The 14,654-nt window shown below is 45.6% G+C and overlaps 1 long non-coding RNA gene across 2 annotated transcripts; it reads left to right on the forward strand.

Moving 5' to 3' along the window:
* Positions 1-7,972: 7,972 nt before the first annotated feature.
* On the forward strand, positions 7,973-14,027 carry LOC141085112 (uncharacterized). 2 transcript variants are annotated; one of them, XR_012231214.1, is made up of 3 exons: positions 7,973-8,878; positions 9,167-9,336; positions 13,527-14,027. It is a non-coding gene; the product is annotated as an uncharacterized lncRNA (long non-coding RNA). The 2 variants fall into 2 exon arrangements; XR_012231213.1 differs by lacking the exon at positions 7,973-8,878 and having other exon boundaries at positions 8,904-9,336.
* The last annotated feature ends 627 nt before the right edge of the window (positions 14,028-14,654 follow it).

Consider the following 14,654-nt stretch of genomic DNA (forward strand, 5'->3'; position numbering starts at 1 on the left):
TTCAGCCGTGTATCTAATCCTATCCTGTGTGATACTGACTGCTGAGCCGTGTATCTAATCCTATCCTGTGTGATACTGACTGCTGAGCTGTGTATCTAATCCTCTCCTGTGTGATACTGTCTGCTGAGCCGCATATCTAATCCTCTCCTGTGTGATACTGTCTGTTGAGCCGTGCATCTAATCCTCTCCTGTGTGATACTGTCTGCTGAGCCGTGTATCTAATCCTTTCCTGTGTGATACTGACTGCTGAGCTGTGTATCTAATCCTATCCTGTGTGATACTGTCTGCTGAGCTGCGTTTCTAATACGCTCCTGTGTGATACTGTCTGCTAAGCCATGTATCTAATCCTCTCGTGTGTGATACTACTGAGCCGTGTATCTAATCCTATCCTGTGTGATACTGTCTGCTGAGCCGTGTATCTAATCCTTTCCTGTGTGATACTGACTGCTGAAATGTGTATCTAATCCTCTATCCTGTGTGATACTGACTGCTGAATCGTGTCTCTAATCCTATCCTGTGTGATACTGCTGAGCTGGGTATCTAATGCTCTCCTGTGTGATACTGACTGCTGAGCCATGTATCTAATCCTCTCCTATGTAATACTGACTGCTGAGCCGTGTATCTAATCCTATCCTGTGTGATACTGTCTGCTGAGCCGTGTATCTAATCCTATCCTGTGTGATACTGTCTGCTGAGCTGTGTTTCTAATCCTATCCTGTGTGATACTGTCTTCTGAGCCGTGTTTCTAATCCTATCCTGTGTGATACTGTCTGCTGAGCTGTGTATCTAATTATGTCCTGTGTGATACTGTCTGCTGAGATGTGTATCTAATCCTCTCTTGTGTGATACTGTCGGTTGAGCTGTGTATCTAATACCATCCTGTGTGATACTGTCTGCAGAGCCATGTATCTAATTCTATCCTGTGTGATACTCTCTGCTGAGCCGTGTATCTAATCCTCTCTTGTGCGATACTGTCTGTTCAGCCGTGCATCTAATCCTATCCTGTGTGATACTGACTGCTGAGCCGTGTATCTAATCATATCCTGTGTGATACTGACTGCTGAGCTGTGTATCTAATCCTATCCTGTGTGATACTGTCTGCTGAGCTGCGTTTCTAATCCTCTCCTGTGTGATACTGTCTGCTAAGCGATGTATCTAATCCTCTCGTGTGTGATACTGCTGAGCCGTGTATCTAATCCTATCCTGTGTGATACTGTCTGCTGAGCCGTGTATCTAATCCTTTCCTGTGTGATACTGACTGCTGAATCGTGTCTCTAATCCTATCCTGTGTGATACTGCTGAGCTGGGTATCTAATCCTCTCCTGTGTGATACTGACTGCTGAGCCATGTATCTAATCCTCTCCTATGTAATACTGACAGCTGAGCCGTGTATCTAATCCTATCCTGTGTGATACTGACTGCTGAGCCGTGTATCTAATCCTATCCTGTGTGATACTGACTGCTGAGCCGTGTATCTAATCCTATCCTGTGTGATACTGTTTGCTGAGTCGTGTATCTAATCCTCTCCTGTGTGATATTGTTTGCTGAGCCGTGTATCTAATCCTCTCCTGTGAGATACTGACTGCTGAACCATGTATCTAATCCTGTGTGATACTGTCTGCTGAGCCATGTATCTAATGCTCTCCTGTGAGATACTGACTGCTGAGCCTTGTATCTAATCCTATCCTGTGTGATACTGTCTGCTGAGCCGTGTATCTAATCCTACCCTGTGTGATACTGCTGAGCCGTGTATCTAATCCTTTCCTGTGTGATACTGTTTGCTGAGCCGTGTATCTAATCCTCTCCTGTGTGATATTGTTTGCTGAGCCGTGTATCTAATCCTCTCCTGTGAGATACTGACTGCTGAACCATGTATCTAATCCTGTGTGATACTGTCTGCTGAGCCATGTATCTAATCCTCTCCAATGAGATACTGACTGCTGAGCCATGTATCTAATCCTCTCCTGTGTGATACTGCTGAGCCGTGTATCTAATCATTTCCTGTGTGATACTGTCTGCTGAGCCGTGTATCTAATCCTATCCTGTGTGATACTGACTGCTGAGCTGTGTATCTAATCCTATCCTGTGTGATACAGTCTGCTGAGCTGTGTTTCTAATCTTCTCCTGTGTGATACTGTCTGCTGAGCCGTGTATCTAAATCTTTCCAGTGTCATACTGACTGATGAGCCGTGTATTTAATTCTATACTGTGTGATACTGTCTTCTGAGTCATGTATCTAAATCTTTCCAGTGTCATACTGACTGATGAGCCGTGTATTTAATCCTATCCTGTGTGATACTGATGCTTATCCGTGTGTCTAATCCTCTCCTTTGTCATACTGTCTGCTGAGATGTGTATCTAATCCTCTCGTGTGTGATACTGCTGAGCCGTGTATCTAATCCTATCCTGTGTGATACTGTCTGCTGAGCCGTGTATCTAATCCTTTCCTGTGTGATACTGACTGCTGAATCGTGTCTCTAATCCTATCCTGTGTGATACTGCTGAGCTGGGTATCTAATCCTCTCCTGTGTGATACTGACTGCTGAGCCATGTATCTAATCCTCTCCTATGTAATACTGACAGCTGAGCCGTGTATCTAATCCTATCCTGTGTGATACTGACTGCTGAGCCGTGTATCTAATCCTATCCTGTGTGATACTGACTGCTGAGCCGTGTATCTAATCCTATCCTGTGTGATACTGTTTGCTGAGTCGTGTATCTAATCCTCTCCTGTGTGATATTGTTTGCTGAGCCGTGTATCTAATCCTCTCCTGTGAGATACTGACTGCTGAACCATGTATCTAATCCTGTGTGATACTGTCTGCTGAGCCATGTATCTAATGCTCTCCTGTGAGATACTGACTGCTGAGCCTTGTATCTAATCCTATCCTGTGTGATACTGTCTGCTGAGCCGTGTATCTAATCCTACCCTGTGTGATACTGCTGAGCCGTGTATCTAATCCTTTCCTGTGTGATACTGTTTGCTGAGCCGTGTATCTAATCCTCTCCTGTGTGATATTGTTTGCTGAGCCGTGTATCTAATCCTCTCCTGTGAGATACTGACTGCTGAACCATGTATCTAATCCTGTGTGATACTGTCTGCTGAGCCATGTATCTAATCCTCTCCAATGAGATACTGACTGCTGAGCCATGTATCTAATCCTCTCCTGTGTGATACTGCTGAGCCGTGTATCTAATCATTTCCTGTGTGATACTGTCTGCTGAGCCGTGTATCTAATCCTATCCTGTGTGATACTGACTGCTGAGCTGTGTATCTAATCCTATCCTGTGTGATACAGTCTGCTGAGCTGTGTTTCTAATCTTCTCCTGTGTGATACTGTCTGCTGAGCCGTGTATCTAAATCTTTCCAGTGTCATACTGACTGATGAGCCGTGTATTTAATTCTATACTGTGTGATACTGTCTTCTGAGTCATGTATCTAAATCTTTCCAGTGTCATACTGACTGATGAGCCGTGTATTTAATTCTATCCTGTGTGATACTGATGCTTATCCGTGTGTCTAATCCTCTCCTTTGTCATACTGTCTGCTGAGATGTGTATCTAATCCTCTCCTGTGTGATAATGACTGCTGAGCCGTGTATCTTATCCTAGTCCTGTATGATACTGACTGCTGAGCCGTGTATCTAAAATTCTCCTGTGTGATACTGTCTGCTGAGCCTTGTATGTAATTCTAGCCTCCGTGATACTGTCTGCTGAACCGTGTATCTAATCCTATCCTGTGTGATACTGTCTGCTGAGCCGTGTATCTAATCCTCTTCTGTGTGATACTGACTTCTGAGCCGTGTATCTAATCCTCTCCTGTGTGATACTGTCTGCTGAGCCGTGTATCTTATCTTCTCCTGTGTGCTACTGACTGCTGAGCCGTATATCTAATCCTCTCGTGTGTGATACTGCTGAGCCGTGTATCTAATACTCTCCTGTGTGATACTGTCTGCTAAGCCATGTATCTAATCCTCTCGTGTGTGATACTGCTGAGCCGTGTATCTAATCCTATCCTGTGTGATACTGTCTGCTAAGCCATGTATCTAATCCTCTCGTGTGTGATACTGCTGAGCCGTGTATCTAATCCTATCCTGTGTGATACTGTCTGCTGAGCTGTGTATCTAATTATGTCTTGTGTGATACTGTCTGCTGAGATGTGTATCTAATCCTCTCTTGTGTGATACTGTCAGTTGAGCTGTGTATCTAATACCATCCTGTGTGATACTGTCTGTTCAGCCGTGTATCTAATCCTATCCTGTGTGATACTGACTGCTGAGCTGTGTATCTAATCCTATCCTGTGTGATACTGTCTGCTGAGCCGTGTATCTAATCCTCTCCTGTGTGATACTGTCTGCTGAGCCTTGTATCTAATCCTCTCCTGTGTGATACTGTCTGCTGAGCTGTGTATCTAATCCTATCCTGTGTGATACTGTCTGCTGAGCTGCGTTTCTAATACTCTCCTGTGTGATACTATCTGCTAAGCCATGTATCTAATCCTCTCGTGTGTGATACTGCTGAGCCGTGTATCTAATCCTATCCTGTGTGATACTGTCTGCTGAGCCGTGTATCTAATCCTTTCCTGTGTGATACTGACTGCTGAAATGTGTATCTAATCCTCTATCCTGTGTGATACTGACTGCTGAATCGTGTCTCTAATCCTATCCTGTGTGATACTGCTGAGCTGGGTATCTAATGCTCTCCTGTGTGATACTGACTGCTGAGCCATGTATCTAATCCTCTCCTATGTAATACTGACTGCTGAGCCGTGTATCTAATCCTATCCTGTGTGATACTGTCTGCTGAGCTGTGTATCTAATCCTATCCTGTGTGATACTGTCTGCTGAGATGTGTTTCTAATCCTATCCTGTGTGACTGTCTGCTGAGCCGTGTTTCTAATCCTATCCTGTGTGATACTGTCTGCTGAGCTGTGTATCTAATTATGTCCTGTGTGATACTGTCTGCTGAGCTGTGTATCTAATACCATCCTGTGTGATACTGTCTGCCGAGCCATGTATCTAATTCCATCCTGTGTGATACTGTCTGCTGAGCCGTGTATCTAATCCTCTCTTTTGCGATACTGTCTGTTCAGCCGTGTATCTAATCCTATCCTGTGTGATACTGACTGCTGAGCCATGTATCTAATCATATCCTGTGTGATACTGACTGCTGAGCTGTGTATCTAATCCTATCCTGTGTGATACTGTCTGCTGAGCTGCGTTTCTAATCCTCTCCTGTGTGATACTGTCTGCTAAGCCATGTATCTAATCCTCTCGTGTGTGATACTGCTGAGCCGTGTATCTAATCCTATCCTGTGTGATACTGTCTGCTGAGCCGTGTATCTAATCCTTTCCTGTGTGATACTGACTGCTGAAATGTGTATCTAATCCTCTATCCTGTGTGATACTGACTGCTGAATCGTGTCTCTAATCCTATCCTGTGTGATACTGCTGAGCTGGGTATCTAATCCTCTCCTGTGTGATACTGACTGCTGAGCCATGTATCTAATCCTCTCCTATGTAATACTGACTGCTGAGCCGTGTATCTAATCCTATCCTGTGTGATACTGACTGCTGAGCCGTGTATCTAATCCTATCCTGTGTGATACTGTTTGCTGAGCCGTTTATCTAATCCTCTCTTGTGTGATATTGTTTGCTGAGCCGTGTATCTTATCCTATCCTGTGTGATACTGACTGCTGAGACATGTATCTAATCCTATCCTGTGTGATACTGTCTGCTGAGCCGTGTATCTTATCCTAGTCCTGTATGATACTGACTGCTGAGCAGTGTATCTAAAATTCTCCTTTGTGATACTGCCTGCTGAGCCGTGTATCTAATCCTATCCTGTGTGATACTGTCTGCTGAGCCGTGTTTCTAATCCTATCCTGTGTGATACTGTCTGCTGAGCCGTGTATCTAATCCTCTCCTGTGTGATACTGTCTGCTGAGCTGTGTATCTAATCCTCTCCTGTGTGATACTGTCTGCTGAGCTGTGCATCTAATCCTCTATCCTGTGTGATGCTGACTGCTGAATCGTGTATCTAATCCTATCCTCTGTGATACTGCTGAGCCGTGTATCTAATCCTCTCCTGTGTGATACTGACTGCTGAGCTGTGTATCTAATCCTATCTTGTGTGATACTGTTTGCTGAGCCTTGTATCTAATCCTATCCTGTGTGATACTGTCTGCTGAGCCGTGTATCTAATCCTACCCTGTGTGATACTGCTGAGCCGGGTATCTAATCCTATCCTGTGTGATACTGACTGCTGAGCTGTGTATCTAATCCTATCCTGTGTGATACTGTTTGCTGAGCCTTGTATCTAATCCTATCCTGTGTGATACTGTCTGCTGAGCCGTGTATCTAATCCTACCCTGTGTGATACTGCTGAGCCGGGTATCTAATCCTATCCTGTGTGATACTGACTGCTGAGCTGTGTATCTAATCCTATCCTGTGTGATACTGTTTGCTGAGCCTTGTATCTAATCCTATCCTGTGTGATACTGTCTGCTGAGCCGTGTATCTAATCCTATCCTGTGTGATACTGACTGCTGACCTGTGTATCTAATCCTTTCCTGTGTGATACTGTCTGCTGAGCTGTGTATCTAATCCTACCCTGTGTGATACTGCTGAGCCGTGTGTCTAATCCTTTCCTGTGTGATACTGTCTGCTAAGCCGTGTATCTAATCCTGCCCTGTGTGATACTGACTGCTGAACTTTGTTTCTAATCCTATCCTGTGTGATACTGACTGCTGACCTGTGTATCTAATCCTTTCCTGTGTGATACTGTCTGCTGAGCTGTGTATCTAATCCTACCCTGTGTGATACTGCTGAGCCGTGTATCTAATCCTTTCCTGTGTGATACTGTCTGCTGAGCCGTGTATCTAATCCTATCCTGTGTGATACTGACTGCTGACCTGTGTATCTAATCCTTTCCTGTGTGATACTGTCTGCTGAGCTGTGTATCTAATCCTACCCTGTGTGATACTGCTGAGCCGTGTATCTAATCCTTTCCTGTGTGATACTGTCTGCTAAGCCGTGTATCTAATCCTGCCCTGTGTGATACTGACTGCTGAGCTGTGTATCTAATCCTATCCTATGTGATACTGACTGCTGAACTTTGTTTCTAATCCTTTCCTGTGTGATACTGACAGCTGAGCTTTGTATCTAATACTTTCCTGTGTGATACTGACTGCTGAGCTGTGTATCTAATCCTCTCCTGTGTGATACTGTCTGCTGAGCCGTGTATCTAATCCTATCCTGTGTGATACTGTCTGCTGAGCTGTGTATCTAATCCTTTCCTGTGTGATACTGTCTGCTGAGCCGCGTATCTAATCCTATCCTGTTTGATACTGACTGTTGAGCCGTGTATCTAATCCTATCCTGTGTGATGCTGACTGAGCTGTGTATCTGATCCTATCCTGTGTGATACTATCTGCTGAGCTTTGTATCTAATCCTTTCCTGTGTGATACTGTCTGCTGAGCCGTGTATTTAATCCTATCCTGTGTGATACTGTCTGCTGAGCCGTGTATCTAATCCTCTCCTGTGTGATACTGTCTGCTGAGCTGTGTATCTAATCCTATCCTGTGTGATACTGACTGCTGAGCCTTGTATGTGGGTCGCCCTCCCAGGGCTGTCGGCTACTCGGTACCAGGCCCGTGTCAGCTGGATGTGTCACAGCAGCGGTGACCTGGACCGTGGCCCTGGGCGCCCAAATCAATGGGGGAATGTAAATGGTGGAATGTAGTTAATGGAATAGTTCGTGATGGCACCTGTGGTGTTCGGCAAGGGATGTGTTAAGCCGACGCTGCATGCAGATCCTCCCGGACATATGGTGTGGTGCAGCAGTGATGTTATAGCCCTCCCAGGCAGGGCTGTTGTGCCAGGGCAGTGTAGATGGGGAGACACTTAGGTGGTGTAGTGTCTGGCGCAGGGGATGTAGCAGTGCCAGGCGGACGGACGCAGGAAGGAATGGAGGACACCAGGGCATGTAGTTCCAAAGCTTTACTCACAGTCTGTAGTGCCCGCTTCTTTGCCGTGTCCTCTGGGTCAGGGACTCAGCCAACCTCCAGGCAAGATGGAAAGCTCCCCTCCAACACTCCGTCAACTTATGTGCCTTTCCTGAACGTCTCCTCTATAGCGCCTTTAAGTGTGAAGATATCCAGTACCGTGGTACGCTGGAGTTCCTCCTGACAGATGTTCCCAAGAACTCTACTTGCACGGCAGACAGCTGTAGCCTGCTTCGGGGACTCCTTACTCCTAAGTCCCGGCTCTCTATCCGTATTGCTGTTGTGCCCTCAAGTCTTAGATGGGAGTAGTGCATTTACAGCCAACTACTCCACCGGTGTCTGCTGCAGAACCATTAGTGTCCATACAACCTCGGGGACCGGGTCCCGGCCTTGCGCTTAGAACTTCTAGGCAGGGTTCTCGCCTAACCCACGTCCTCTGTGTTCCCTTTTACTCCTACGTTCCGTATTCGTCCTTTCCCTTCTATGGAAGCTCAGGTTTCAGTTCTACGTCTTTCTCCTTCTTTCCTTTCCCGTGCCAGCTGGCTCAGGTCTCTGAGGCAGCTGCAGCACTCCTTCCTCCATCCCTTCTTCCAGGGACCCCCAGTCCTCCCGAGTGGCTTCCTTCCTCACTGACCTCCTGTCAGACTGACCTCTAATCCTAAACCATCCCACTCTTTTATGTACCCTAAACTCCACCCGCCTCCCAGCACTTTAGTGTTCCAAGCAGGGAACCACCAGAGGTGCTCTGCTTCTCTGAGCCGCAATGTGGTTGTGCTGAACTACTCTATTGTGTGGGGTGCGAGTGTTGGAGCATGGTCAGGAGTCCCCAACTTACCTGGATGGTGGGGCAGCACACCTTGGAGAGAGGAAGGTGCAGTACCTCTGTGGCGACTGAGCCTCAGGGGCGCCACATATGTAATCCTATCCTGTGATACTGTCTGCTGAGCTTTGTATCTAATCATGTCCTGTGTGATACTTTCTCGCTTTCTCCTGGCTTTCTGGGGGTCTGTACTGGGGGTCGCGGGTGCACACAGCCCCATAGTGGAGCGTCACTCGCACTCTTTCCCCGGGGAGGTCACTCTTTTGTTTCTGTCGCTGTTGTGGCTACAAACAGAAATGTTTCATTTCTGGACTGGGATTGTCTCCTTCTACAATGCAGCTCTGACAACCTGGCCTGTACCATCCGGATCCCCCCGGCCTGTACCAATCCGGATCTGCCCCCCCCCCCCAGCAAGCTGATAGGAGGAATCCACGGAACCGGCAGATAAAAGCCAGGATCCCGGACAACCGGGACAATGTGGCTGAAATACAACCTGCAGGAGACAGCCGGTACCGGGGGAGGGGACGTCCGTTATACTGGTCACTGTTTGCATGGGGGGAGGGGGCGCAGGTATATATTATACTCCTGTATATCGGATATTGGGGGGGGCAGGTGTGTATTATAGTCCTGTATATCGGATATTGGGGGGGCAGGTGTGTATTATAGTCCTGTATATCGGATATTGGGGGGGCAGGTGTATATTATAGTCCTGTATATCGGATATTGGGCGGGCAGGTGTATATTATAGTCCTGTATATCGGATATTGGGGGGGCAGGTGTATATTATAGTCCTGTATATCGGATATTGGGGGGGCAGGTGTATATTATAGTCCTGTATATCAGATATTGGGGGGCAGGTATATATTATACTCCTGTATATCGGATATTGGGGGGGCAGGTGTGTATTATAGTCCTGTATATCGGATATTGGGGGGGCAGGTTTGTATTATAGTCCTGCATACCAGATATTGGGGGGGCAGGTATATATTATACTCAGTACATCAGATATTGGGGGGCAGGTATATATTATACTCCTGTATATCGGATATTGGGGGGGCAGGTGTGTATTATAGTCCTGTATATCGGATATTGGGGGGGCAGGTGTATATTATAGTCCTGTATATCAGATATTGGGGGGCAGGTATATATTATACTCCTGTATATCGGATATTGGGGGGGGGGCAGGTTTGTATTATAGTCCTGCATACCAGATATTGAGGGGGCAGGTATATATTGTACTCAGTATATCAGATATTGGGGGGGCAGGTGTATATTATACTCAGTATATCAGATATTGGGGGGGGGCAGGTTTGTATTATAGTCCTGCATACCAGATATTGGGGGGGCAGGTATATATTATACTCAGTACATCAGATATTGGGGGGGGGCAGGTGTGTATTATAGTCCTGCATATCAGATATTGAGGGGGCAGGTATATATTGTACTCAGTATATCAGATATTGGGGGGGGCAGGTGTATATTATACTCAGTATATCAGATATTGGGGGGGGGCAGGTGTATATTATACTCCTGTATATCGGATATTGGGGGGGGGGCAGGTGTGTATTATAGTCCCGTATATCAGATATTGGGGGCAGGTGTATATTATACTCAGTATATCGGATATTGGGGGCGCAGGTGTATATTATACTCCTGTATATCGGATATTGGGGGGGCAGGTGTATATTATATTCCTGTACTGTATATCGGATATTGGGGGGGCAGGTGTGTATTATAGTCCTGTATATCGGATATTGGGGGGCAGGTATATATTATAGTCCTGTATATCAGATATTGGGGGGCAGGTATATATTATACTCCTGTATATCGGATATTGGGGGGGGGCAAGTGTGTATTATAGTCCTGCATATCAGATATTGGGGGGGCAGGTATATATTATACTCAGTATATCAGATATTGGGGGGGGGCAGGTGTATATTATACTCAGTATATCAGATATTGGGGGGGCGCAGGTGTATATTATACTCCTGTATAACGGATATTGGGGGGGGCAGGTGTGTATTATAGTCCCGTATATCAGATATTGGGGGCAGGTGTATATTATACTCAGTATATCGGATATTGGGGGCGCAGGTGTATATTATACGCCTGTATATCGGATATTGGGGGGGCAGGTGTATATTATACTCCTGTACTGTATATCGGATATTGGGGGGGGGACGCAGGTGTGTATTATAGTCCTGTATATCAGATATTGGGGAGGGCAGGTGTATATTTTACTCAGTTTATCGGATATTGGGGGCAGGTGTATATTATAGTCCTGTATATCAGATATTGGGGTGGCAGGTGTATATTATACTCTTGTATATCGGATATTGGGGGGCAGGTGTATATTATACTCCTGTATATCGGATATTGGGGGGGGCAGGTTTATATTATACTCAGTATATCGGATATTGGGGGGCAGGTGTATATTATACTCCTGTACTGTATATCGGATATTGGGGGTGGGGGACGCAGGTGTGTATTATAGTCCTGTATATCAGATATTGGGGGGGCAGGTGTATATTATACTCAGTATATCGGATATTGGGGGGCAGGTGTATATTATACTCCTGTATATCGGATATTGGGGGGGGGGGCAGATGTATATTATACTCCTATATATCCAATATTGGGGGGGCAGGTGTATATTATACTCCTGTATATTGTATACTGGGGGGAGGGCAGGTGTATATTATACTCAGTATATCGGATATTGGGGGCTCAGGTGTATATTATACTCCTGTATATCGGATATTGGGGAGGCAGGTGTATATTATACTCAGTATATCGGATATCGGGGGCAGGTGTGTATTACAGTCCTTTATATCGGATATTGGGGGGCAAGTGTATATTATACTCCTGTATATCGGATATTGGGGTGGCAGGTGTATATTATAGTCTTGGGCATTGGAGGGGCAGGTGTATATTATAGTCTTTTATATCGGATATTGGGGGGGAGGCAGGTGTATATTATAGTCCTGTATATCAGATATTGGGGGGCAGGTGTATATTATACTCAGTATATCAGATATTGGGGGGGGCAGGTGTATATTATACTCAGTATAACAGATATTGGGGGGGGCGCAGGTGTATATTATACTCCTGTATATCGGATATTGGGGGGCAGGTGTATATTATACTCCTGTATATCGGATATTGGGGGGGGGCAGGTGTATATTATACTCCTGTATATCAGATATTGGGGAGGGCAGGTGTATATTATACTCAGTATATCGGATATTGGGGGGGCAGGTGTATATTATAGTCCTGTATATCAGATATTGGGGGGGGGCAGGTGTATATTATACTCTTGTATATCGGATATTGGGGGGCAGGTGTATATTATACTCCTGTATATCGGATATTGGGGGGGGGGCAGATGTATATTATACTCCTATATATCCAATATTGGGGGGGCAGGTGTATATTATACTCCTGTATATCGGATATTGGGGAGGCAGGTGTATATTATACTCAGTATATCGGATATCGGGGGCAGGTGTGTATTACAGTCCTTTATATCGGATATTGGGGGGCAAGTGTATATTATACTCCTGTATATCGGATATTGGGGTGGCAGGTGTATATTATAGTCTTGGGTATTGGAGGGGCAGGTGTATATTATAGTCTTTTATATCAGATATTGGGGGGGAGGCAGGTGTATATTATAGTCCTGTATATCAGATATTGGGGGGGCAGGTGTATATTATACTCAGTATATCGGATATTGGGGTGGTAGGTGTATATTATACTCCTGTATATCAGATATTGGGGTGGCAGGTGTATATTATACTCCTGTATATCGGATATTGGGGGGGGCAGGTGTATGATATACTCCTATATATCGGATATTGGGAGGGCAGGTGTATATTATATTCTTGTATATCAAATATCGGGGGGCAGGTGTATTTTATAGTCCTTTATATCGGATATCTGGGGCAAGTGTATATATAGTCCTTTATATCGGATATCGGGGGAAGGTGTATATTATACTCCTGTATATCGGATATTGGGGGGGGGGGCAGGTGTATAATATACTCCTATATATCGGATATTGAGCGGGCAGGTGTATATTATACTCTTGTATATCGAATATCGGGGGGCAGGTGTATATTATAGTCCTTTATATCGGATATCTGGGGCAAGTGTATATATACTCCTGTATATCGGATATTGGGGGGGCAGGTGTATAATATACTCCTATATATCGGATATTGGGAGGCCAGGTGTATATTATACTCTTGTATATCGGATATCTGGGGCAAGTGTATATATAGTCCTTTATATCGGATAACGGGGGCAGGTGTATATTATACTCCTGTATATCGGATATTGGGGAGGCAGGTGTATATTATACTCCTGTATATCGGATATTGGGCGGGCAGGTGTATATTATAGTTTTGTATAACGGATATTGAGGGGGCAGGTGTATATTATAGTCCTTTATATCGGATATTGGGGGGGGGCAGGTGTATATTATACTCCTGTATATCGGATTTTTGGGGGGCAGGTGTATATTATAGTCCTTTATATCGGATATCGGGGCCAGTTGTATATTATAGTCCTGTATATCGGATATTGGGGGGGGTCAGGTGTATATTATCATCCTGTATATTGGACATTGGGTGGTGTGGAGTTTGGCCCTGCATGTCTTTGCTCCTTAGGAAGGTTCTTCCTCTCTTCTCACCCCCAGGATCTTCTCCTGCAGATTGCATCAGCCGTCAACGTGAAGCCGCCATGTCTCCCTCCCACCACACCTTCCTCATAGACTGTGATTTGGGGGTGTGCATCTGTCTCACTGGAGCCCCCGGACCTGTCAGTTTGGACCCCACAGCTTCGACCCAGACCGCTGTTCCCTCCAGCAGACGACTCCTCCATTCCCGTCTCATTAGTTGTATGAAGACCTCTGGGACTGATCACTGCCAGGACGCCCTCCGTATCATGGACAAGTGTGAGAAGACCCCAAGCATAACTGCTGATTTGAGGGGCCTGGCCGTTGCACTGAAAGGCTGGATCCAGAGGCTGGCGTTGTGCGTGCGAGTGGAGTAACCAATCCTATTGCCACCTCCGTTCTGTGAGCTGCAGGACAGGACTCTGCCCCTGAGTAGGGCCCCTGAGGAGCCGCGTACATGCTGATGGGCCGAGGTGAGCGCTGACCGCGCATGAGTTTACAGAATAAAATATCAACTTAAAATTGTTTTATTATTTGGCTGATACCTTAGTGCAGGGCTGCCACTAAGAATTTCGGGACCCCATACTGGCAAAATTTTCGGGACCCCCTTGAGACGCCGCCCAGTTGTACTGTCCACAATCCCACTGTTTTCTCTTGGAAAATCTCCACTTCTCACCAATCACACGTTAACAGTTCCCATCACCAGATCACACATATAACCAGCAGCTTTTGTTTTGGCCAAAAGATTTTTTAGTCCACCACGACGACAAGGTAGACTCTTTTGGCCTGGCTCCACTCTACTCTAACCTACTAAACATTTGTTAAAATATCCAATACAATTTAGGTATATTTTTATTTATTTTTCAATTTTTAAAATGGTCAATAATATCACATCCAAAGGGACAAATACCACCGCACCATGTCCAGACACCATATTACCACCAAATAGTAGCCTGTAATACCACATACAAGGAACAAATAGCACCACACCATGTCCAGACCACATACTGTATTTCCACCACAGTGACCGAATAATATCACATACAAGGGAAAAATACCACCGCACCATGTCCAGACCACATATTACCACCACATGGTGACCAATAATGCACACAAGGAACAAATACCACCACACCATGACCAGACCAC

Source organism: Dendrobates tinctorius, unplaced genomic scaffold (assembly GCF_039654945.1).
Source record: "Dendrobates tinctorius isolate UK_male_01 unplaced genomic scaffold, ASM3965494v1 ptg000028l, whole genome shotgun sequence".
NCBI classification, from domain to species: Eukaryota; Metazoa; Chordata; class Amphibia; order Anura; family Dendrobatidae; genus Dendrobates; species Dendrobates tinctorius.